At 46.5% G+C, this 25,406-nt stretch overlaps 1 protein-coding gene across 1 annotated transcript in view; it reads right to left on the reverse strand.

Moving 5' to 3' along the window:
* The window catches only part of ZXDC (ZXD family zinc finger C), a 65,867-nt gene that overhangs the window by 12,266 nt on the left and 28,195 nt on the right, over positions 1–25,406 (reverse strand). The gene's annotated exons all lie outside the window — the stretch shown is intronic.

A 25,406-nucleotide genomic window follows, 5' to 3' on the forward strand; every position in this document is an offset into this window, starting at 1 on the left:
GGGAGGTTAATTGTTACCATGCAGAGATCAGATTTCAGACAAATGTTCTGTTTCATACTGTGTAATTCTTTAGAAAGCCGTTTTATAAACTTCTTTACCTGAAAATTTCCTATCCCATGTTCTGAAACGGGAGGGCGGGGAGGGAAGGCCACCATAATTTGATACTTGGAGAGCAGAGAGTATTATATCTTAAACTACTCTGAACAACCTTGAGACTTACAAAAAGTAAAGTTTAACTGCAACTTGGCACTTTCCATTTTGTAATTTGGATTTTAAAACAAAGGGCTATCATTCTAATTTAAATGTTTTGCAGACATCTGTCTTAAGATTCCTGAACCAAGAACAACAAAATCCAAAGAACCCACAAGATTCTCATCTCTGGCTGGTATCAAAGGTCTTGCACGTGTTTTCAGCCTGGTAGTTCCTCCTCTTTCCTTTCTCTTCCAGCTCAATTAGAACCATTCCTGGAATTCTAGCACAAAGAGCCTTAAACTGAAACTACCTGGGGATTTTCCCATTTTAATAGGCTTCCCACCGATCCTAGTCTGATTGTTGCAGCAATAGTTTGGGAGCTGGAAGTTGTACAGCAGTGTTCCTTCCAGAACCCTGTATCATGGACTATAAATCCAGCCCTCAGGTGTTGCCCTTTTTGATGACCACTGCTCCCTTACCTCACCAGCAGTGCTGCCTCTGCTGCATCCCCAGACCTGGCTGATCTAGGGTGTGGAAGACCTAATCAAGAAAACTGAATTGGGGACCCTCCACATAACAGAATTGTCCCTAAGACACTAGGCCAGTCCTTCTTCCACACTTTAAATCTTTGCTGAAATGGTTATTGGCTTAGATACAAGGCAGATTATATGCAGAGTATCTCCTGATCCATAACACAGAGAGAGAATGTGAGGTAGGGCAGCTTAGTTATTATAGTTGAGAACTAGATAACACAAGGTTTAAATCCTGCTTCTCTTGACACTCCTTCTGACTTTGGGCAGATCACCATCTCCCACTGCCTCGGGGACTAATTATAACTGAATGCTTATCACCACTGTACAACATATGCATTTTCAGCAACACTATAAAATAAGTATTGGGGGCAAAATGTAGTTTAAACCTAGGCAGAAATCAACAAAATATGTATTATATATACTGGTCCAATTTCTGGAAAATAAATTCCAGAGCAGTAAAAATACCTAGTGCACTAGTCTATAGTTATTTTTGGTAGCAGGTTTAAGATCAGATAATTCTCTTCTCCTGTCTGTCCTATTTTCTCTAGTTAAGATAGTTTCATACATGCATGTTGCATGCACTAAAGAAAGGTGAATTTATACTTACCGATTCACTTTCCTTTAATCCTACCAGACCGGTCCCAACTAGTGGATTATTCCCCACTGCCAGCAGATGGAGGGAAAAAAAAAAACCAAAACCCAAAAACCCCTAAGCAGACTACCTCCCCCTATAGGCTGGGGCAGCAAGCTTAGCCAGTACACCATACCTAAGCTTGATTAAATTACCCACTAGTTACTTCAAACATGACAAACCAAACCAGAAAAATGATTCTTCTTGGTTTTTTTTTTAATGTCTTATGATTCTAAAAAGAAAACACCTGCAAGGATCACTTGAACAAAGAACCACAAACTTCCAGGGTGGGGTCCTGGACTGATCTGACAGGACTAAAGGAAAGGAAATTAAAAGAATAAAATTTCACCTTCCTTTGTATCCCTACCAGACAAGTCCAGACCTGCGGGATGTACCCAAGCCCCTTTATTCCAGAAGGGATGAAGTCAGTGCAGCTCTCAGAACTCCCATGCCAAAGCCTCGCTTCTAGCTTGGACATCTGGCCTTTACTATCTAGAAAAGGAATGTAAGGAAGACCATATTGCCGCTCTGCAATGTACCCTACGGACACTAACTTACATTTCCCCCATAAGGAGGCCTGCACACACAGAGTAGGTATGCAGCCATCCCGAGACTCTCAATCCTTTGCTGATATACATTGAAGCTATCGCCTCCTTAATTTACCTTTTTGGAGGCTGCTTCATCCCTTTCAGTGACCACCCACCACTACAAACAGCCTATCTGATCTGCAAAATGGATTCATAATCTTGGGACACCTTCAAAGAACCCAGACATCCAGAGAATGAGCTTGAATTTCTAAAATCCATCTTGCTGAACATATCGCAATGAGGAATATTGCTTTTACTGTCAAAAATCCTTAATAGAAGCCAATCTCAATGTCTCTAAGGGAGTCCCTAATAGCATTCTGAGAACTAAATTCAAATCCCAAGATGGTATCACTGAAAGGGAGGCATGATATACTCAACTGCTTTTAAAACTCGTGAAACATCTGGTTAATAAATCAAGGACAATATCTATCACAGGCGCCTGTACCTTGATAGAACTGATACTCAACCCCTTCAAGACCCCACCTGGAGAAAGGACAAATTTTCTGAGATTGATTCTCTTCTGTGACATATTATTTCTGACACCATGCCTCAAAAGGTTCTCCACAATCTACTGATGTACAAGTCTTGTGAGCATTTAGAAGAGATGTAATACCCTTTTCTACTTCAGGCTTGCCCTCACAGAACAGAACTGGGTCCTCCATGCAGACTGGTTCCTGATGCAACAACTGTGTCCAGAGAAAGATGTGGTAAGTTTCCAGTTTTGATTTGCATGAGATCAGCATGCAAAGAGCATCTCAAACAATCTGATGCTACCAGAATGACCCATTATCATCTGGATTACTCTGCCCACCAGACACCACAGAAGAAATACATAAAGTAGCCTTTTGGACAGCCACTCCTTAACTAGGGCCCATAGATGAAAAAAACCGAAACCTCTTGAATTATTTTCAGTGGCCACTGGTTCCATCCTTGTCACATCCAACTCTTGCACAATCCAATTAAAGGCAAATTCCCCGAGTTCCCACTTTCACAGGTAGAGAAAATACCTGCTTAAGTAATTTGCTTGAACATTGACCAGTCCTGCTAGATGTGCTGCCAAAACAGCCAACAGATAAGCTTGCACCCAATTCAATCAACAATGCTCTTTCCTGGGCCACCTTACTGTTTCTGGTGCCATCCTGTCTGCTAACATACACTATCTGACTGGAGCACTGTGACATTATCTTTACAACCTTTCCCTGGATTGTTGTCTGGAACTGTGAACAAAAGCTAGTCAAATTACATTGGTTTTCAAATAATTTAATCAACCAGCCTGTTCCTACACTTAGGACCACATTCCCTGGGCTACCCGGTTCATACAATATGCTCTCCAGCCTCGAAAGCAAGCATCCGTGGCGATAAGAATCAAATTTGGAGACCAACTCCATTCTCTTCTGAACATTCTCTCCAATCAACCACCATTCCAAAAACTCTCACCAACCTTGTCAATGGAAAGCAGATCTCAAAATTCTCTGACAGATTAGACCATCTGGACAATAACACCCACTGCAGTGGTATCATGTAAGCCCAAGCCTATGGAACCACTTCCAACAAAGCCTCTATGGACTCCAACTCCTGCAGGTATTATATACGTCAAATTGCCTCATGCAGACTGTCTGATCTAAGACTGCAACTTGAACATTCAATTGTCTCCATGGAATATGCTTCTTATCCAGGCACTGAATTAAGGGCACAATTATTCCAAATTTTGGGATGGAAAAAGCAGATTCTTACAAATATACATATCATACGTATTATCATCTCCTGCCCTTGTTAACCCCTACCTGTTAATGTTATTATTGTAAAGCCTGTTGCTAAGTTATGTTACATTGTGAACCGAGGTGATGTTTTGCAAACGTGCCTCGGTATATAAGAAATCCCTAAATAAATAAATAAATAAAATCAAACTAATAACCCAGAGCATGTGCATTTACAAAATGACTTTATATTGCAATTTTTATATCTTTAATACAAAACCAAATTATGTATTTGTACAAACAAATTTCTATAGAATCAAAGATGTTATACAGATATGTAATCTTAACCACAATAAAATCCATTAACTGAATCATTCATTTATTACTCCAACTCTATGGGGTAATTTCTATGGACATTTGTATAAATAAGAGATAATGCTATATTGCAAATTGTATATCTTAAAATAAAATAGAGTCTTCTTGGAAATGCACATGCCCTGAGTTGTCAGTATGATATGTATAGTTGTAATAAAATTGAATATTATGTACATATTTGTTTCAAGTGTATTTGTTAAAGATGTGTGTATTTATAAAGTATTGAAAACATTTTTTGTGGGTGTTCCTTATGAACTTAGATATTGTCTACCTATACTGAACTCAGAATAGTTTTCCTTTCCTTGTATTTTACCTTGCAGGTTACCTATTTTTGAAAAAGTTGATTCTTGCCATCATTCACTACCCATCCCAATTAACTGCAAAACCTGTACTACCCTGTTCAAGGCCAACCAACTCTTGTTCTGACTTGGCCCTCACTCAGTCAACCAAATAAGTAGGCACCAACAGTCTTTCCTTGCAGAGGAAGGCTGTCACCATCACTTTGCAGATGGTCCTCAGAGCCATGAGATCGAGGCAAATAAGAAATTCTCCTTTCCTCATTACCACAATGACCGATCAAAGTGTTTCCATGCAAAAATGTGTAACAGAAATTTGTTGACCTCCTAAGAAGTCTGAAAAGTACCTCCTTTTTGGCACCATGAAATGGACACATTTTCTTATGTTATTTTCTTTCCATGAATCTTGCTACAAAAGTCCAGTCCAATCCAAACAGGTGTGTTATGACCCCCTACCAACAAATGGAGGCAGAGCACCAACTTTCTCCATGACCGCCACTAGGAATAGGTGGTGAAGCACAGAGAAACTCCAGTATACCTAGGACAAAGCACTTAAAACCCAGAGATATTAAAGAAAACACAAACGGATCCTTTAAACAAGTTGGGAGATATCACCCCAACAACCCACTACATCACCATCACCACTGATGTGGAAAAGACAAGCTAAAACAGTACACACAGGAAAGATGTAGACCTCTGCTTGAGAATTTCAGTGAGGCTCAACTCCCTGGGTGGGTTCTGGAGTTCTGTAGCAAGATTCACAGAAAGGAAATTAACAGGTAAGAAAATGTCTCCTTCCATTTCATCCTGCTACACCAGCCCAGTGCAAACAAGTGGGAAGAACCCAAGCCCCTCTATCAAGGTAGGGAAGAAGTCAGGAACACTTTGAGAACCCCAGCCCCAAAGGCTGCATTCTCTTTCACAAACACATCCAACCGATAATGCTTAGTAAAATAATTTCGGGAGGATCAAGTGCCACCCTACAAATGTACTCTGGCATGATAGCCACAGCTTCTGCTTAAGATGAAGACTGCACTGTGCTAGAATAAGCTTCGGGGCTTGCCAGCCCCTCAGTATATAGGGCGAAGAAATTGCTTATCTGATACAACGGGCCAAGGTAGCCTTGGAGGCCACTTCACCCTTTCACGGACCTCCAAACACCACAAAGAATCCATCCGACTTACAGAAAGTATTAGTGATCTCCAAGTACCTGAGAAGAGCCAAACAACCCTCCTTGCCTGTTCATGTGCGCCACCACATTGTCAACAACACTCTGACCACTTTTCCCTTGAGAAGAAGGAGGAAATGACAGGCAGTCAACTGTATAGCACTGGTCTCCAGCCTGTTGATGGACCAGGACACCTCCTGAGGAGACCAATGGCCGTGGACCACATGGTCTAGGAAACGAGCCCACCAGCTGGATAGGCTGGCATCCATCAAGACCAGAATCCAAGAAAAGGTAACCAAACTAAACCCCCAAAACAGATTTGAGGGGCCATGGATCACTGACTCCAGTAGATGTACCTCATAATCCTGGGACCGATGTGATAGGAGAGCAGCCTGCAGAGACCTCTTATGAGCCTGGCCCAAGGAAAAAGATCTATAGCAGCTGCAGATAGTTCCAGGCCCCTGGACTCAAGCTCACTGACCTTCCGCACTTGTCCCAGCAACTTGCTTAATCTCTCAGAGGTCAGAAAAACCCGGGCTAACTCTGTGTCGAAGACAGCTCCCAAAAACTCCAGACTCTGCGATGGAGAAAGATTGCTCTTTGTGAAATTAGCAACCCAGCCCAAGCTTTCTAAAACATGAATTACTCTGTTGAACGCTTGAATCCCCTCTTGGAGAGACTTTGCCCCAATAGGAAAATTGGTTCTTACCAAAATTTTCGTTCCTGAAATACCATGTTTCAGTCCAGACTCCTGGGTTTTGCCTCCCTGCCCGCAGACAGAGAAGAAAAGCTTTACTGACACTGCTATTTAACCTAGTGTGCCACCTGCAATCCCTCAGTATGACCTGTACCCAAGCCAAGATGACAATAACTAATAACTGAGACCCTCAACGAGCAGAAAGAAGATGAAGCCTCTATGGCAAACATTACAACAGAAATAATACAAGAAAGAGTGTACTGCACAAATCAGACTATGAGGTCTGTAAGTTCATATGAAGGTTTAGAAAATTTAATGTATTACTTGAGAACACCAGCCCAGATTAACAGATTACAAACTGAGCAACAAAGTTTGTATACAATGAAGCAAAAAGCATTCTTCTGTCTCCTGAAACGGACCGTGTTTCGCATCAAACTGCATCGAAAGGAACAACTCAAGTCTGTGGTGTATCAAACATTCAGGCCGATTCAGTAAAGTCCGCAGGAGAGCGGACGAACGCCCGCTCTCCCGGTGCGCGTGATTCAGTATTCAAATTAGGTGGTGCGGTAGAAACGGGGAAAAGGAGGTGCTAGGGACACTAGCATATCCATAGCGCCTCCTTTTAGCCCGGAGCAGCGGCTGCCAGCGGGTTTGACAGCCAACGCTCAATTTTGCCGGCGTCTGTTCTCGAGCCCGCTGACAGTGGCAGGCTCGGAAACCGGACGCCGGCAAAATTGAGCGTCCAGTTTTCGGCCCGACAGCCGCGGGCCGAATTAAATTTTTTTTTTTTTTTTTACTCTTCGGGACCTCCAACTTAATATCGCCATGATATTAAGTTGGAGGGTGCACAGAAAAGCACTTTCCCGGTGCCGGAAGAAATTAGCGCCTACCTTTGGGTCGGCGCTAATTTCTGAAAGTAAAATGTGCGGCTTGGCTGCACATTTTACTTGATGCGAAACACGGTCCGTGTCGGGGGATAGAGGAATGCTTTTTGTTTCATTGTATACACACTTCATTGCTCAGTTTGGAATCTATTAATGGAGAAATTACTTATCTGTTAATTTTTTTCCTTAGTGTAGACAGATGGACTCAGGACCAATAGGTTATGCTCTCCTGCCAGCAGATGGAGACGGAGTCAGGTTTCAAAGCTGATGTCACCCTAATTACACCCCTGCAGTGACCTCAGCCCTTCTGTATTCTCTTCAAAAGTCATTGAAAAAACTTGATTAAAAATGGATAACTGTAACTGTACTCAAACAAACACTGAACCCCAGCAAGATTATAGATGCCCTGATGTAGGGACTGGATGAGGGCTTACCCGTAATCTCTTGGGATCGATATTCACTCCACGGGTTAATCCTTGGCACCATTCTTGGGCAGCTGTGGGTGGGATGATGAGTCCATCTGTCTACACCAGTGTTTCCTAACCCTGTTCTGGGGACCCCCCAGCCAGTCAGATTTCAGGATATCCACAATGAATATGCATGACAGAACATCTGCAAGCACTGCCTCCATAACATGCAAATGTTCTCTCATGCATATTCATTGTGGATATCCTGAAAACCTAACTGGCTGGGGGGGCCCCAGGACAGGATTGGGAACCACTGGTCTACACTGAGGAAAATGAAATTATCAGGTTAAGTAATTTCTCCATTTCCTAGCATGTAGCCAGATGAACTCAGGACCAATAGGATTTCTAAAAGCTACCCCCAATTGGAGCAAGAGGCTGCCCGCGGTCCAGTTAACACCGCCCTTGCAAAGTCTGCGTCCTCTCGGGCCTGAATGTCCAGGTAATAGAACCTGGAGAAGGTGTGCAAGAAGGACCACGTTGCCTCTCAGCAGATGTCGACGGGAGACAGCAGTCTAGCTTCTACCCATGAGACCGCCTGAAACCTAGTGGAATGAGCTTTAACCCGAAAAGGTAACTGCTTTCGTGTCTCCAAATAGGCTCCCGTAACTAGCTCCTTAGCCCAGTGAGCTATGGTAGCCTGCAAAGCTGGTTTGCCCTGCCTCCTTCCACCGTGAAGGACAAACTTCCAGATACCACACCAAAAGACCACAGACATTCAAATGACAGAAGGTGGAATTCTTCCGCGCCCTTCTGCTTATCTAGTGGTGGTAACAAAATGGACTGATTCAAATGAAAGTCCGAGACTACCTTGGGCAAGAAGGATGGAATGGTACGAAGTTGTAACACTCCTGGAGTCATCTGGATGAACAGTTCCCCGACATGACAAGGCCTGTAGTTCAGAGATGCAACGTGCCGAGCATACAGCCACCAGGAACACCGTTTTCAAGGTTAATACATGCAAGGAAAGACTGCGCAGCAGCCGAAAGGAGAGTCCTGTCAAAAACTCCAATACTAGATTAAGATTCCACAAGGGAACCAGCCACCGTAGGGGTGGCCAGAGGTGCTTCATCCCTTTCAGAAAACAGGCCACGTCCAGATGAACTGAAGGGGTGGTTCTGTACACCTCGCCCCTGAAACAGGAGAGTCGCTAAAGGGACCTTCAAGCAGTTAAGGGTCAAACCTTTATTCAAGCCGTCCTGCAAAAATTCCAGAATTAGTGGGATTTTGACTGTATGAGGGGAAACACCATGTTCCTCACAACAGGCCTCAAATATTCTCCAGACCCGCACATACTCTAGGCACATAGAGAACTTCCATGCGCAGAGTAAGGTGGCAATTACTTCCACCGAACATCCTCGCTTCACCAGGCAAGCCCTCTCAAGGGCCAGACCGTAAGACAGAATAGTGTTGGCTCCTTGTGAAGGGCCAGTCCCTGCTGTAGCAGGTCCCCTGTGCGGTGGGAGACACCGGGGTATCCACCAAGAGTCTCTGCATGTCCGCATATCACAGACACCTGGGCCAATCTGGAGCTACTAGTAGGACTAATCCCCTGCGGTGCTTGATTCTATGAAGGACCCTGCACAGCAGGGGCCATGGAGGGAAGGTGTATAGCAACTCCTCTTCTGGCCAGTCTGAACGAAAGCGTTGATCCCCAGGGACCACTAATCTCTTCTGCAACTGAAGAATCTGGGAACCTTCGTGTTGTGAGATGTAGCCAGCAGATTGATGGACGGGAGACTCGAGCGATCTACCACCAGATGAAAGGCTTTGGCCATGGATCCAGACTCTCCCTGCTCAGAAAGTCTGCTCTGACATGGTCTTTTCCTGTAATGTGGTAAGCTGAGATCATCCGTAGATGTATTTCCGCCCATTCCATAAGGTTGTCTATCTCCTGTGACACTTGCTGGCTTTTGGCTCCACCCTGGCGGTTGATGTAGGCTACCGTCGCTGCATTGTCTGACATTACGCAGATCACTTGACCCTGGAATATGAAGCTGAATTGTAGACACATCAATCTGACTGTCTGGGCTTCCAGGCGCTTTAGGTTCTGGAGGGCCTAATCCTTGGTCCAATGTCCCTGGGCCTTCAGTTCCTGACAGTGAGCTCCCCAGCCCTGGAGGTTCGCGTCTGTCACGAGGACCAGCCAGTTTGGAGAGGACAGGGGTACACCCCTGCCCAGATGAGCTTCCTGCAGCCATTACTGGAGCAGAGAGCATACTTCCATCAGTAAGTGGAGGAGAATCAAATAGTCTTGAGACTGCAGGTTCCAAAATGATTGCAGGGATCGTTGAAGTGGTCGCGTGTGTGCCCTCGCCCAAGGCACTATTTTACAGGGTTGCTGCCATCAAACAGAGAACTTGAAGATAGCTCCACACCATCGGGCTTGCCGTACTCATCACCCAACGCATTTGGCACATCAACGTCCTTATCCGCATAGTCAGAAGGAAGAAGTTGCCCTGCCTGATGTCGAATCGGACTCCCAGATATTCCAAGGACTGGGAGGGTTTGAGACTGCTTTTGTTCAGGTTTATGACCCAACCGAGTTCCTGAAGCAAGGTGGTCAACTCTGTTGGTCACTCAAAGACTCTCTTCCACGGACTTTGCCCGGATCAACCAGTCGTTCAAGTACAGGTGCACCAGTATTCCTCCTTTTCTCTACGCTGCCGCTACGAACACCAAAATCTTGGAAAATGTTCTGGAGGTGGTGGCCAGGCCAAATGGCAGCGCCTGAAAATGATAATGGCGACCCAGTACTGCAAAGCATTGGAAACGATGTTCTTGACAGATTGGAATATGTAGGTAGGCCTTGGATAGGTCGAGGGAGGTTAAGAACTCTCCCGATTGTATGGCCATTATCACAGAGCGTAGGGTTTCCATACAGAAATGAATCACTCGTAGATGTCAGCTGTCGCTTTTGAGGTCCAGGATGGGGTGAAAGGAACCTCCCTTCTTGGGTACAATGAAATAGATGGAATAACACCCTGTATTTTCCTGGGGCACAGGTACTGGGATTAAGACTCCTCAGGATGAGGGCTATAACAGGGTAGTCTCCACTGCCTGCTTCTTGTGCTGGGAGTGGCAAGGAGAGATCATGAATATGTCCTGAGGAGTGCTGCGAAATTCCTTCTCGTATGACCTCCAGTACCCATTTGTCCGAAGTGATGTCGACCCACCGTTGATAGGAGTTCAACTGTCCCTCTATCTCCTTGTTCAGAGGGTGGGCTGGCAAAATTTCATTTGTGTGTGTGTGGGGGGGGGGGGGGGGGTGGGGGGGGTTTGGGATGAATCTCAACCCGAGCCTGCGCCTCCAAAAGGACTAAGATCTCCCAAAGGACCAAGACCTCTAAAATGTCGAGCTTCTGTAGAGGTGAAAGCATTCGGAGCCCTTGAATCAACCCCTCATAGGCAAGGGGCACTGAAACTGCTTTCTCTTATCTTCTGGTAGTTGGGAAACTGAAGATTCACCCATTTGCTGGCCAGCTTTTCCAATTTGCTTCCGAAGAGAAGTGATCCTTTAATGGGCATCTTTGTGAGATTTGCCTTGGAGGCTGCACCTGCTGACCAATTCCGCAGCCATAACTGTCTTCTGGCTGCCACCAACAGAGGTCATGCCTCTGTTGGTGGCAGCCAGGGTACAGACTAGATCCGAGGCCACGTCAGCTAAAAAGGTGGCTGCAGGTTCCATAACTGCTCTGGAATTCACCCCCCGAGTCATCCACCTTCCGAGAGAGGTGCAGGCACAAATGAACTACCAGGGCACAACAAGAAGCAATCTGTAAGGTTACTGCTATTGCGTCAAAGGCCTGTTTAAGGATAGACTCCATCTGCCTATCATGCGCATCCTTTAAGGCCACTCCACCCTCCACTGGGATAGTTTGTTAGAGACGGCACAGATAGCGCATCCACTTTAGAGAAACGCAAATGTTCTCTTGCTGCCAGATCCAGTGCGTATAGAGCTTCTAACGCTCGTCCACCTTTAAATCTTGCTTCTGGGGCTTCCCATTCCAGTTCAAACAAATCCTGAATGGCTTCCAATACTGGAAAGTAGCAAGAGGCTTTCCATAGGGAAATCAGAATGGGATTCTTGTTTGGTTCAGTCATAGAATCTGCCCCAGGTACTTCCACCAGCATCTTCAGGGTCTGGAAAACCAGGGCCAGCAATTTATCTCTGAAAAAACCGTAACATGGTCCGATATGGTTCTAAACCAGGGGGAATTTCCCATCTTCCAAGGAATCTGTATCCTCCTTTTTATCCATGCCATCCAGGTCCCTGCCAGGGACACTCTTGGTGAGGTGAGGCGAGGCATGCCTCGATGTCTGCTGATATGACTGGGAGAGGGAGGGCTTACTGGCTTAGGTTCTGTCCAGACAGGGGCAAGTGAGGTAGCAGACGACTGCGCCTGTACCAAGGCTTGAAGGCCTTGAAAAAATTCCACCCAAGAGAAGGCAACCGGGTCCATGCCTAGCCCGGAGGATTTCTAGGTTAGGTGCCGCCGAATTTCCTTCTCCCATGGATGACCCAGCCCCGGGGGGTACTTCCAGTTAAGGCTAGGCTGAGTCATCCTCTGAATGGGAGAAGCCAGGCTTAGCAAAGTCCGGGGAGGCCAGGTCTCCCTGGGCTTCCTCTCAGTACTGACGTAAGCAATAATCTAGGTCAGATTATGCAGCCCTAATATGATAAGCAGCGCAGAGAGAAAGGCGCTTATGTTTCTTTGCTGCTGGAGCTAGTGGCGATGGTAACAGCGTGTTCAGTCAGCTCATGCTTAAAATTTTATGCGCACAGATTTCAGGCGCCTATGCGGGTTGCGGCAAGGCGCATGCACAGCCCGTGCACCTGGCTTTACTTGTATTCTGCGCCTAGTAAGTTGTGCGCATATATACGCGCACGTTATTATGCGCAGAGCCGACACACACCGTGCGTACCGACGCTCTATGGCGGGCAATTCAGCACGCACAAAGACGCGTGCAAGATCGCGCCGCCGCGGCCTACCATGCAGTGTGCCAACCAGGTCTAAAGTGGGGCCTAGCCCACCGGGAGGCCGCTCAACCCGTTCGGAAGCCCACTTCCCCTTACCCCAAAGGGATTTGGAACAATGATGGTATGGCACGTCGAGCAAGGACCCCTCCGAATTGGAAGGTAAGTCTTCTCTTCCACTCCACCCCCCCCCTTCCTTACCGGGGCTCAGCGCTTACTGGCTGAGTAGAGAGACAGTCTCAGGCTGCAGGAGGAGAGGGCTTTGGCTGTCACCGTCGCACTTGGTTTCCTGCACCCCCGGGAAGTACTGCCTTTCAGCTGCTCACGCAGCAAAGTCCACACTGGGAACCGGCTACCAGAGCAAGGCACACCTCTGAGGGATCTCAGAAACCACTTCAGGAATTCTCAAGTGGGGAGGGACCTTTAGGTATCACCCCAGGAGAGCGGGGCTCAATCTTTTCTCCAATTCAAAAGTAGAATTTCTTCTTCCAAAAAGTACAGCGATCCTCATAGGGAAAGCACGTCCATCATCTGCTGAAGACTGAGAAATACTGAAGGGCTGAGGTCACTGCAGGTGTGTATGTAGGGTGACGTCAGCTTTGAAACCTGACTCCGTCTCCATCTGCTGGCAGGGGAGCATAACCCATCTGGCTACACACTGCTGGCAGGGGAGCATAAGTCCATCTGGCTATACACTAGGAAATCTGGACTGGTGTTCTCAAGTAATACATTAAATTTTCTAAACCTTCATATGAACTTACAGACCTTAGTCTGATTATATAGCACATTCTTGCTTGTATTTTTCCATTTGGTGTGCTCTGCGTTTCCACATCTACTGTGGTATAAACCTATTCCAACAACATGAAGCAGAACATCATGCAACTAAACAAACCACTCTGCATCATTTACATACTACCATCACAAGCAGGCGGGGTTCTGGACTGATCTGTAGTATTACAAGAATTAGAATTAGCAGGCAAGAACCAATTTTCCTTTCCTGTTCACACCCTAGATCAGTACAGACTAATAGGATGCACCCAAGCTCCCTTATACTGGACGGGAACGTGATAGCCCTGTTCATATTAACTCTCTCCAAATCCCACAGAGCCTGGATCTCGGACATCCAACTGGTAATGTCTGGAGAAAGTATTTAATGGCTTCCAAGCAGCTGAGTAACAGTTCTTGTGGAGCAAGCAGCTGACACTCAGCCCATGAGATTGCCTGTGCCCGGGTCGAGTGAACCCTTAGACCCTCCAGCACCAGATGACCTTTACAATATACCCTGAGCCAATTGTACCTTTCAGCCACTGCGCAATAGTAGCCTTGGATGACTTGCACCCGTTTCTTGGCCCATTTCAAAGCACAAAAAGATGATCCCATCTCCGGAAACTACTAGTCACCTTGAGATACTTTAACAATGCCCACTGCACATCCAACACACAAAGTTCTTTCACTTGTGGCAGAGATGAATCCAAATTCGGAAAAGCGGGAAGCTCCATTGTTTGACCAAGATGAGGGCACCGTTCATAAGGACATCCCGTTCTCCATAAATTGAAGAAAGGGATCTCTACAATGCCTAAATCTCTGAAATTCTTCAAACACTTTCACAGTTAAATTCTTTAGAATCATCCTTTGCAATGGCTCAAACGGAACCTCACACAACAACTTCAGCAATCAGCAACAAATTAAGATTCCACAAGGGACATACCTTCTGCAATGGAGGCTACAAGTGTTTTGCCCCTCAAAGAAAAATCATGTCCGAATTAAGAGGCCAGGGACACTCCCTGCACCTTACCCGGGTGACAGCCTAAAGCCACCACTTTTACCCGAAAGGAATTATAGGCTAGATCCTTTTTGCAAAAAGGTCAAGATATGAAAAATTGAAGCAAGAATAGGATGCCCTGTTCACCACACCAAGCCTCAAAAATCCTCCACACCCTAACAAAAGCCAAGGATGTGGACGGCCATCTGGCCTGCAGGAAGGTGGCAATGACATCTTCAGAATACCCCTTCCATTTCAAGGTCTCCTCTCAAAAGACAAGCTGTGAGACTGAAGTGATTCACCTGATCCGAAAATATGGGACCCTTATGCAACAGTCTCAGAAGGTGACCAATCCTTAACAGATTGTCCACCTCCAAGTTTGCTAGGTCCGTGAACCACGGCAGACATGGACATGAGAATCACTTTGCCTGGGTGTTTCTCTATGCACCATAACACCTTGCCCACCAACTGCTACATGGAAAAGATGTGAAGAATCCTGGTGGCCACAGTAACAGAGTATTGATTCCTTATGCTCCATGCTCTCAACTATGACTATAGAAGTGCACCACACTGGCAGTCTGTCTTGACACCATCAAGTCCATGTGAGGCATTCCTCACCTGGCCCAAACGAGAAGCATTGCTTCCTCCGACAGCCCCCATTCTCCAGGGTCCAACTTTTGCCTGCTCAGAAAATCTGCCTGCATGTTATCTACTTTGGCTATGTGAGATGGTGCCAGAACTGCCAGGTGCTGCTCCACCCAGCGAACCAACACCTGGGCCTCCTGAGATACTATCTGACTTTTGGTCCCTCCCTATCGGTTGATATAAGCCACAGTTGTTACATTATCTGATAAAACGTGCACTGTCTGACATTGTAACCATGGCAGAAAGGAGAGCAAGGCTAAGCACACCGCTCTCATCTCTGACCGACAGAACACGATACCTCCTTTTTGACAATTGGCCCTGATACACTGCTCCCCAACAGGATAGGCTGGCATCTGTATCACTATCACCCAATCCAGGATTTCCAATTCCATTCCTCGTTCCAGATTGAACCAACTAAGCCACCACGAAAGAATGAATCTGGACTCCCCACTGAGGGGAAGAGGAATTTGAAACTCCTTCGATAACGGGTTCCAATGGGAAAGGAACGCTCTCTGAAGGGGCTGCATATGTGCCATAAACCCAGGACCCGCAAATAATCCCAAACCTTCGGCACCTTGAATTGCAACAGGCTGCAAAACTGACTCTGCAGCTTCACCACACTCTCCTCAATGAGAAACACCTTGCCAATCCGGATGTCGAATCGAGCTCCCAGATACTCCAAGAATTGGATTGGCAATATATGGCACCCAGCCCAGAACTCTCAACCTCTCTAGGATACGCTGTACCGCCAGCTGACAGAGGTCCGCAGACTTTGCACGAATGAGCCAGCTGTCCAGATACGCGTGTACTAGCACTCCTTCCTTCCGAAGGGCTGCCACCACCACCACCACCATCACTTTGTGAACGTTATGTAGAGCTGTCACCAGCCTGAAAGGAAGGGTGCAAGACTGAAACTGGTCTCCCCAGAATCATATACCTCAGGAACTTCTGGTGATCCTGTCTGACTGGGATATGTAGGTATGCCTCTGTGAGGTCTAGTTACATCAGGAACTCTCCCTTGTGAACAGCCACTGTGAACAAACACGGCGTCTCCATACAAAACAATAGTACCTTGAGGGCCACACTGACCTTCTTTAAATCCAAAATCGATCTGAATGTTCTTTTCTTTTTCGAGACATCAAAATAAATGGAATACCAACCTTTTTCCCGTTCCTTCTAGGGAACGGGAAAAAGGTTGGTATTCCATTTATTCACCTCTAGCTGCCACAAGTGGTCCACTGTGTTGCAAACCATTGTCTGGCTTGGGGAGCACAAGGGGAGACAATATAGGTTTCCCGTCGCTGGTGAGCAAATTCCAAAGGGTAGCAGTCTTATCACTTCCAAGACCCACTGGTCTGTTGTAATTCTGGTCCATGCCTCTGAAAATGGGCTAATCGCCCCCACCCCTAACAGCTGGAAGAGAAGAGTGGATCAAGCCTTGCTTCACTGTGATGACTTAGCTCCCCCAGTTCTTTAGCCAGGGGTAATATTGGATCCGTTTTCACCCACGTCAAAAGGACTGGTACTGTACTGTTGAAGGGCTCTGTTTTGCTGATATCTTCTATAGTCTCTAAAACACTAAATGAGTGGAAAAGGATTTCTTCCCCCATCCCCTTTGGCTTGTCCTCTGGCAATTTATGCCCCTTGGACTCTCCCAGATACTTCACCAGCTGTTCTAAACCCTTCCTGAACAATAGCTTGCCTTTTGACAGAAGGGCCCCTAAGACTTTGACCCAACATCTGCAAACCAGTTTCTTAACCATAGCAGCCACCTGGCCGAAACCGCTGACATATTTCTGGAGAATGTCCAAATCATACTATGCATCTGCCACTTAGGCTAAACTAAAGCTTCCAAGCGCTACACCTGCTTCGGGAAAGACAAAGATGTTTCCTTCGCCAGCAACTGCTGAACCCAGCACAAACAAGCTCTGCATAAAACTGCTGCATACCGCAGCCGAGATACCCAAAGTAGAAACCTCAAAAATCCTTTTGAGGTGGACTTCCAGCTTTCAGTCTTGCATATCCTTTCAGTGCGGCAGACCCTGCCACTGGAAGGTAGTTTTCTTGGTCACCGCAGAGACTAAAGTGTCAACCTTTGAAAGCATCAAAAGCTTGAATGTCTTCTCCAGTAACAGGTACAACTTTGCCATTGCCCTTTCCACTTTTAGACCAGTCTCCGGGTGTCCCACTCCTTTAAGACCAGCTTCTTTACTGACTTGTGGAAGGGAAAAGCCTTAGCCGGACCTCTCAAGCCATCCATGATGGGGGTTCACTCCTACCTGGTCCGACACTTCCCGAGGAAGTTTGATGCCTAGCTCTTTGGCACATGTGGAATCCAGGGCCTCAACTCTGTACCTCCATAACAGACAGACCCCTTTAGCCACCGGCGCCTCTTCCAGATCACGATTGTGCTGAGGGGATTCCTTCCACAGAGAAACATCTGGTGGACCATCGTCTTTGGAGTCCTCAGACTCCTCAATGGTGCTGCCCTGCCACCCAGCCAAGCAAAGCACCCTTCAGATGTTAGGCGATACCTTTCTGCTAGTCACCTTAGGCCTTTTTACAGGCCATGAGCCACCTTGTAGGTAACCCTGGGTACAAGGGCACTTCTCCCCTGCTGCCTTTCTACTCAGATAGGCTCTGTGGAGAAGTAACACAAAGTCTGAGAAAAAAGGTATGATAATCTTCAGAAGCTTCCTTTATCAATGTCTCTTCATCCTCAGAGGCTTCCTGCCTCTCTGCAGGACTCTGCACGGCCAGCAATAAAGGAGAGGAATCTCCAGCCTCCCCAGGAGCCTCCAAGTGCTGCTGTGACTGCAGTCAAGCTGCATCCATTCCTACACTACAGGAAAAAGATCTGCAGCAGCTTCCAACGACATCATTGCTCTTTTATGCGCCAAAATGGAACCAAGACTTTTACCCACCAAAACAGACTCTGCACTGCCCGAGCTGCCTTCTCCCCCAGAGATGCTTGTCCACAAAGCCACGTGGTTGAGACACGCGTATGAATCTCCAAGAGTGGAGGGCCTGCTGTGATCCTTGGCTGTCGCTGTGTGCGTCCCACACATGCTTCTTAAACACTCGCCATGGTGGTCTTTAATGCCAGGACCTCCAGCTACCACCTGCTCTCACCTGTGTCTGCCAAGATCACGACCACTCACAGAGCCAGTCGAGCAGAGAGCCCTCTTCAAGTAACCTTAACCAATTCCCTCCCCCCCCAAAGTTTAGAGCTGCTGCTGTTTCTCAAGGTCTCTCCGGGGGATTGCGGGAACTGGACCACCAGCTAATCGAAACCTCCTCAGTGTGCAGGAACAAGCCAACACCAAGAGCCACCAACTCCCTGCTCGTCTACCTTAACCAGGGAGGATGGCCCCCACCAGGGACTTAACAATCCTCTAGGAGAAAGCTCCTGAAAGAATTTATTTATTTATTTATTTTTAACTCCAGAACTGCAGGTTACACACCTCTACCATTTGCTGGAAACAAATACTGAGGAACTGCAGGTGGCACACTAGGTTAATTAGCAGTGTCAGTAAAGCTTTTCTTCTCTGTCTCCATCTGCTGGCAGGTAGACAAAACCCAGGAATCTGCACCGATCTGGGGTATGAACAGGAACAACCAATCATCCAGATATGGATGAACCAAGACCTCCTCTTTACGCAGTGAGGCCATTACCATCACTTTAGTGAACATCTGTAGAGTGATTGCCAGACCAAAGTTGAGCGCCATTAACTGAAAATGCCAATCAACCTGCCCAATTGGGATATGGCAATATGCTTCTGACAGATCCAAAGCAGCAAGTAACTCGCACTGTCTCACCACCAGCAAGGAATGAAGGGTTTCCATTTGGCAATGACAAATCTTGAGATCGAGGATGGGCCTTAAGATAATGTCTCTGATGTCCAGGTGAGCGCCCACTTCAGCACCAGTGATCAAACGATATGGTTTAATATCACAAAAAAGATACAGAAAAGAAGCACAAAGACCCAAGTTTTGCAGTTCAAAAACATGGACTTTGATGAAATGGGGAATTACCTGGAGGAAGAACTAAAAGGCTGGGAGAATGAGAGAGATGTGGATCAACAGTGGACCAATCTAAAAGGAGCAATTACCAAGGCAACTAATCTATATGTTAGAAAAGTAAAGAAAAGCAAAAGAAAAATGAAACCTATCTGGTTCTCAAAGGAGGTGGCTGACAAAATAAAGGCTAAAAGAACAGCATTCAAGAAATATAAAAGATCCCAAAGGGAGGAGCACAAAGAAGAATATCTGGTAGAACTGAGGGAGACGAAGAAATTAATCAAGACGGCAAAAAGTCAAGCGGAAGAGAGGATTGCCAAGGAGGTAAAGAGAGGTGACAAAATATTTTTCAGATATCAGTGAAAAGAGAAAAGTTCATAGTGGTATAGTGAAATTGAAAGGTGGAAAGGATCAATGTATGGAGAGAGATGAAGAAATGGCAGAAATATTAAACGAATACTTCAGTTCTGTGCTCACTAAAGAGGACCCTGGAGAAGGACCGTCGCTAGTTAACAAGAAACTGGAGGGGAGTGGAGTAGATGTAACTCCATTTACAGTAGAAAATGTATGGGAAGAGCTGGAGAAACTGAAAGTGGACAAAGCCATGGGGCCTGATGAAGTTCATCCCAGGATACTGAGAGCTCAGAGATGTGCTGGCAGGTCCGCTGTGTGACCTGTTCAATAGATCCCTAGAAACGGGAGTGGTGCCGAGAGACTGGAGAAGAGCGGTGGTGGTCCCGCTTCACAAGAGTGGGAACAGAGAAGAGGTTGGTAACTACAGACCGGTTAGCCTCACTTTGGTGGTGGGAAAAGTAATGGAGTCACTGTTGAAAGAGAGAATAGTGAACTATCTACAGTCAGGAGAATTGCTGGACCAGAAGCAGCATGGATTCACCAGGGGAAGATCCTGTCAGACAAATCTGATTGACTTTTTTGACTGGGTAACCAAGGAATTGGATCAAGGAAGGGCACTCGATGTCATCTACTTGGATTTCAGCAAAGCTTTTGATACGGTCCCGCACAGGAGACTGGTGAATAAAATGAGAAGCTTAGGAGTGAGTGTCGAGGTGGTGGCCTGGATTACAAACTGGTTGAAGGACAGAAAACAATGTGTGTTGGTAAATGGAAATCTCTCTGAAGAGAGAGCGGTGTAAGCGGGGTACCGCAAGGATCGATATTGGGACCGGTCCTGTTCAATATCTTTGTGAGCGACATTGCGGACGGGATAGAAGGTAAGGTTTTTCTTTTTGCGGACGACACTAAGATCTGCAACAGAGTGGACACGCCGGAAGGAGTGGAGAGAATGAGACGGGATTTAAAGAAGCTGGAAGAGTGGTCGAAGATATGGCAGTTGAGATTCAATGCCAAGAAGTGCAGAGTCATGCATATGGGGAGTGTAAATCCAAATGAACTGTATTCGATCGGGGGGAGAAAGGCTGATGTGCACGGAGCAGGAGAGAGACCTTGGGGTGATAATGTCTAACGATCTGAAGTCGGCGAAACAATGTGACAAGGCGATAGCTAAAGCCAGAAGAATGCTGGGCTGCATAAAGAGAGGAATATCGAGTAGGAAAAGGGAAGTGATTATCCCCTTGTACAGGTCCTTGGTGAGGCCTCACCTGTTCAATTCTGGAGACCGTATCTCCGAAAAGACAGACAAGATGGAGGCGGTCCAGAGAAGGGTGACCAAAAAGGTAGAAGGTCTTCATCGAATGACTTATGAGGAGAGATTGAAGAATCTAAATATGTACACCCTGGAGGAAAGGAGGAACAGAGGTGATATGATACAGACTTTCAGATACTTGAAAAGTTTTAATGATCCAAAGATAACGACAAACCTTTTCCATCGGAAAAAAATCAGCAGAACCAGAGGTCACGATTTGAAGCTCCAGGGAGGAAGACTCAGAACCAATGTCAGGAAGTATTTCTTCACAGAGAGGGTGGTGGATGCTTGGAATACCCTTCCGGAGGAAGTGGTGAGGACCAGAACTGTGAAAGACTTCAAAGGGGCGTGGGATAAACACTGTGGATCGATAAAGTCTAGAGGACGTGAATGAATGTGGAAAAACGTATTTGCATTCACAAAAAAGCAGGGAGTAGCTTGCTTGTTAGGGCGGTTACTACCCCAACTAAATAAGCCTGGTACTTCACTTTCAATGCATGTCCAGCATAGCTCTCTGCTTTAACGGCAGGGGGGATGAAGAAAAGAGGATCTATATACAGACAACAACCAAAAAGGACTGAATTACATAGTCTGGGAAAACAAATAAGCATGGGTGTAGCTTGCTTATTGCGGCGGTTACTACCCCTAACTAATTAAGCTAAATATTTCATATAGATGCAGTTCCAACACTGCTCTCTGCATTAATGGTGGGGGTGGAAGGGAAATAGAACCAAAAGGTTACTAAGAGCCAAGAGTAACATAAGTATGAGAAAAAAAATGTGCAAAGCTTGCTGGGCAGACTGGATGGGCCGTTTGGTCTTCTGCTGTCATTCCTATGTTTCTATCCTTCTTGGGCACCATGAAGCAAATGAAATACCTTCCAAGATTCCTTTCCTCCAAGGGAACAGGCACAATAACCTGCAAGATCTGAAGTAAAATATGTGTCTCTCACCACCCTTTGCTCAAGAGCCAAGGAACTAGGGGAAACCATAAAGTTGTCAAGTACGGGAGCTCGCAACTCTAGAATGTAATCACAGCAGATTATCTTTAAACACCCATCTGAGGTTATTCAGGCCCACTCCTGGTAAAAGTGCTGTACATGATCCCCTACTGGAATGACCAGAGTGTGGACTCACTGATTCTCATTGAGAAGTGTGACAGGTTCCTGAGGCAGAGGTGGAATCAAGCCCTGGGTTTCTGGAAGGCTCCAAAAGACTGATTCTTTCCCTCAGAGGCATGCAAACCCCAAAATGAATAGGACTGCGGCCACACCCTATAGCGCAAGGTATCTCAAAACTATCCCAACTAGTGGATTGAGAAAAGGACAGAGGCTTATCTTCTGGAAGTCTCTGGGGCTTTGGATACCCAGGTTGTTAACAAGATGTATCAGATGCTCCCCAAAAAGCAGCTTACCAAGCCAAGATTTCAACTGCTAACCAGTTGTAAAGCCAAAGCAAACTCATGACTTCCACAGAGGAAGCTACAATTCTATATGAGATACGGAGGAGATCATGGAGGGTGTCTGCTAAAGAAGGCACTGCGGACTCCAGAGTAGCCATGTCCTCATTTTCTGGGAGCTGCTGGATCCAGCACAAGCATTCACAAACCAAAACTGATACAGATGGGAGACTTGAACTGAGATTAACAGAGCTGAGGCCGAAAAGAGATGCTTCAAAGGAATCTCTATCCTGTGGCTCTTTGGGAGAGGTGCTGCCTTCGACAGGAATCACAGCCCATCTGGTAATCGCTGTGACCAGCATGGCCACCTTAAGCAACTGAAAAACTTTCCACAGTGTCCCGAGGAAGAGGGTACAAATTGAGATTCTTGACTACCTAAAGACCACTTTCAGCAGACTCCCCTTTGCCAACACTTATCTCTTCCACCTCCACATGGAAGGAAGTCTTGGAGGAATTTCTGACCCCCTTTAATAATAAGGTCCCTAGTGTGGGGGATCCTCAACCTTAGGATCCGTAGTCTGAAGACAGGACACTACTTGGTCAGAGCTGCCATTTCCTCTCTATGAATAATTTGAATCACTGTATCAACCTCCCTATCTAAGGAGAACTCATCCTCCGCTGAAGCTGCACTACCTGGGGGCTGTGCAACCATTAGGGTCCCCCCATAGGGTAATCGGCCCTTAGGGAAGGTAGTTCTGCTATATTCTTGGCCCTCATGTAGGAAATCAACCCCTCAACCTGGCCAGGACAACACCCCCCGCCTCCCTGAGGGTGTACAATTTAATCAGACCCTTGAATGGCACAAAGGCCCTGTGCACAAAGCAAAACAACTTCAGGGAAAATTCTCCCGCACATTGTGCTGACCAGCATCAGGGTTGGTAAGAGCCATCCCTCAAAGTCAGAATGGGGGTGGATCTCCAAACTCACCACATGGCTGGCTCCAAACTCACCACATGACAATGGCAGAGAATCTAAGCCAAAATGGCCACCATTCCTGCCAAAACTGGCAGAGCAGTAGCCTCCACTGCAGAGAGATCCAAGCGGAACACCTGAAGGAACATTTGCCAGCTGCAAGGGAGGTGTCCCAGAAGCCACAGAGGTCCAGGAACACTTCCTGGAATACATACGCCGAGCACAACAGGCCCAAAGAGGAGGCCTACCGCTTGCTGCCGCACGTGCCACAGTGCCGACTTTCCCCCTTCCCCATTCCTGGCCATGTGCAGAGGCACTACTCCAAGGCTCCTAGAAACAGCATGCTGCAGCTCTTTTTTTCTTTCAAGCTCTTAAGGAGGCAGTTAGAAAACAGGCAGTAGAGGGTACAGGCAGGGAGGGGGCTGAAGGACCACTCCACAAGTCCCCCCTCCCCAGCTCTATCAAGTCCCTTCTGGGACTGGAAGCTAGCATGTGGGCTTGCACTGCTGGGCGTATCAGTGGCCTGGCCCTGCTGCTGAGTCAAAGTTGTCCTGGAAATCCAGCTGTACCACTATTGTGTCTTATCTGCTGAAAGCAGAGTATACTGGGGTATCTCTTTGCTGCACCACCTATTCATAGGGGTAATGTCATCACAGAGAAAGTGTGTGTACTCTACCTCCATCTGCTGGTAGGGGGACATAACTCACTTGTTTGATCTGAACTGGTGTAGCAGGATGAATTGGAAGTATGGAATAACCTCGGCTTTTTTTTCTCTTTCTCTGCGACAGAACTACCGCCTCAATCAATACCAATCATCTCAGGGTGCTGAACACCACTTCCTGCTTTGACATGGAATGGGTGGTAGGTGTGGGGGCCAAAAGACATCTGAAATCGATTTGCTGAATTCTAGAGCATACTCAAACTGGATTACATCCAGCACCCAACGAAGAGAAGTGACCTAGGACTACTCCTGAAAGAACCAAAGACTACCTCAGAGTGAACCCTCTAACCATCAGTGAGAAGATCCGCTGAGATGCTATTCACACTTCTGTCCCTTCCTCCTCTAAAGGCACTATGAAAGGACTGTCTCCTTCTAGTACCCTCTGGTCAGAGAAAGGCATTCCTAGCCTATACTGCTTAGCATCCCTGAAGTGACCTCTGTAAAAAGATCCCTTAAAGAAAGCCCAAGTCTTGTCAATTAGCAATCTCAGCATCTTCAACTCCCTGAGGTCCTTCACTAGCTTCTCCACATCTCCAGGAAAGTTAAAGGATGCAACTTAGAAGCTAAATGAGCAGCCCAACTGCATAACTAAAGAACTCTTTGAGCCAAAACTACAGAGACCCTGGACTTAGCTGGGGCCCTAATCAAATCATAAAGCACACCCATCACAAAGGTGATTGCTGATTCCAACAGAGATGGTTCCATTCCTGCCAAGGTAGAACCCTCTGCATCCAACTGTAGCAGAAAAATCGCTGAATCCACCAAAGCGCTTCCCGTCCTACCAGACTGACATACACGATGGTCTGCAAAGACAAGCTTGAAAACTTAAAGGTCTACTTCAACAAATTCCAGCTTACGATCCTGAGAATTCTTAAAAATCATACCCACCTCCAAAGAGATAGTAGTCCCTCGGGTAACAACAGTTGCTAACACATGAACCTTAGCTAAAGCCTCCTTAGGAAATTGATATGATTTAGTCACTGCATGTGCTATCTTCAGGTGCAAATTTGGATTTTCCCATAAATCCCATTCTGCCACCTTCACATTTTTTGATGGCTTGGGAAAAAGGAAAAATACCTAGTGGGATTCCTGATCCAGGTCACAACAGGATTCCCCAGTGGCTTAATCTTGGTCCTTAAAGCCAAACGCAGACTCCACCTGCGCATTTAAGGGCTGCAGTTCTTACTTACAAAAAGCCTCACCACCACTGACTCTTCCTCTGGGAGAAGGAAATTCTCCCCATTCGCCATATCTTTGGAACTAGCCTCACTAGGTTTCTTGTTCCCGCTTATCCCTAGGGCCCCAATCAGACCCTAAGAATCTCTGGGGAATCTCTAACCTGGGCATCTTAAGGACAGGCCTCTTAGCCAAAAGACTGACCCCACCCCAGCTTCTGCCTCAGCAGATAAAATAGAGTTTGACTGCTGCATAAAGCAGCAAGCTCTATGCAACAGTAATAAAATTCAGTGAGAATGGACCCCCAGACTGTCCAGAGCTTACTGGTTGCCGTTTTGAAGAGGTTGCAACTACAAACAAAGAAGCTGCATCTGCATACAGCCATTGCAAAACATTTCCTACTACTCTCTTGCCCAAAAACAGCACCCGCCTGTGCAAAAATCATCTACACTGTCTTTTCTTGCATTTCCTTTTTGCAGCTGGCACCAGGTGCAATCTACGCACCGTCCCCATCCTAGGATTGCTATTATACGGAATATGACGTGGA

This window comes from Rhinatrema bivittatum, chromosome 4, assembly GCF_901001135.1.
Source record: "Rhinatrema bivittatum chromosome 4, aRhiBiv1.1, whole genome shotgun sequence".
Classification (NCBI taxonomy): Eukaryota; Metazoa; Chordata; class Amphibia; order Gymnophiona; family Rhinatrematidae; genus Rhinatrema; species Rhinatrema bivittatum.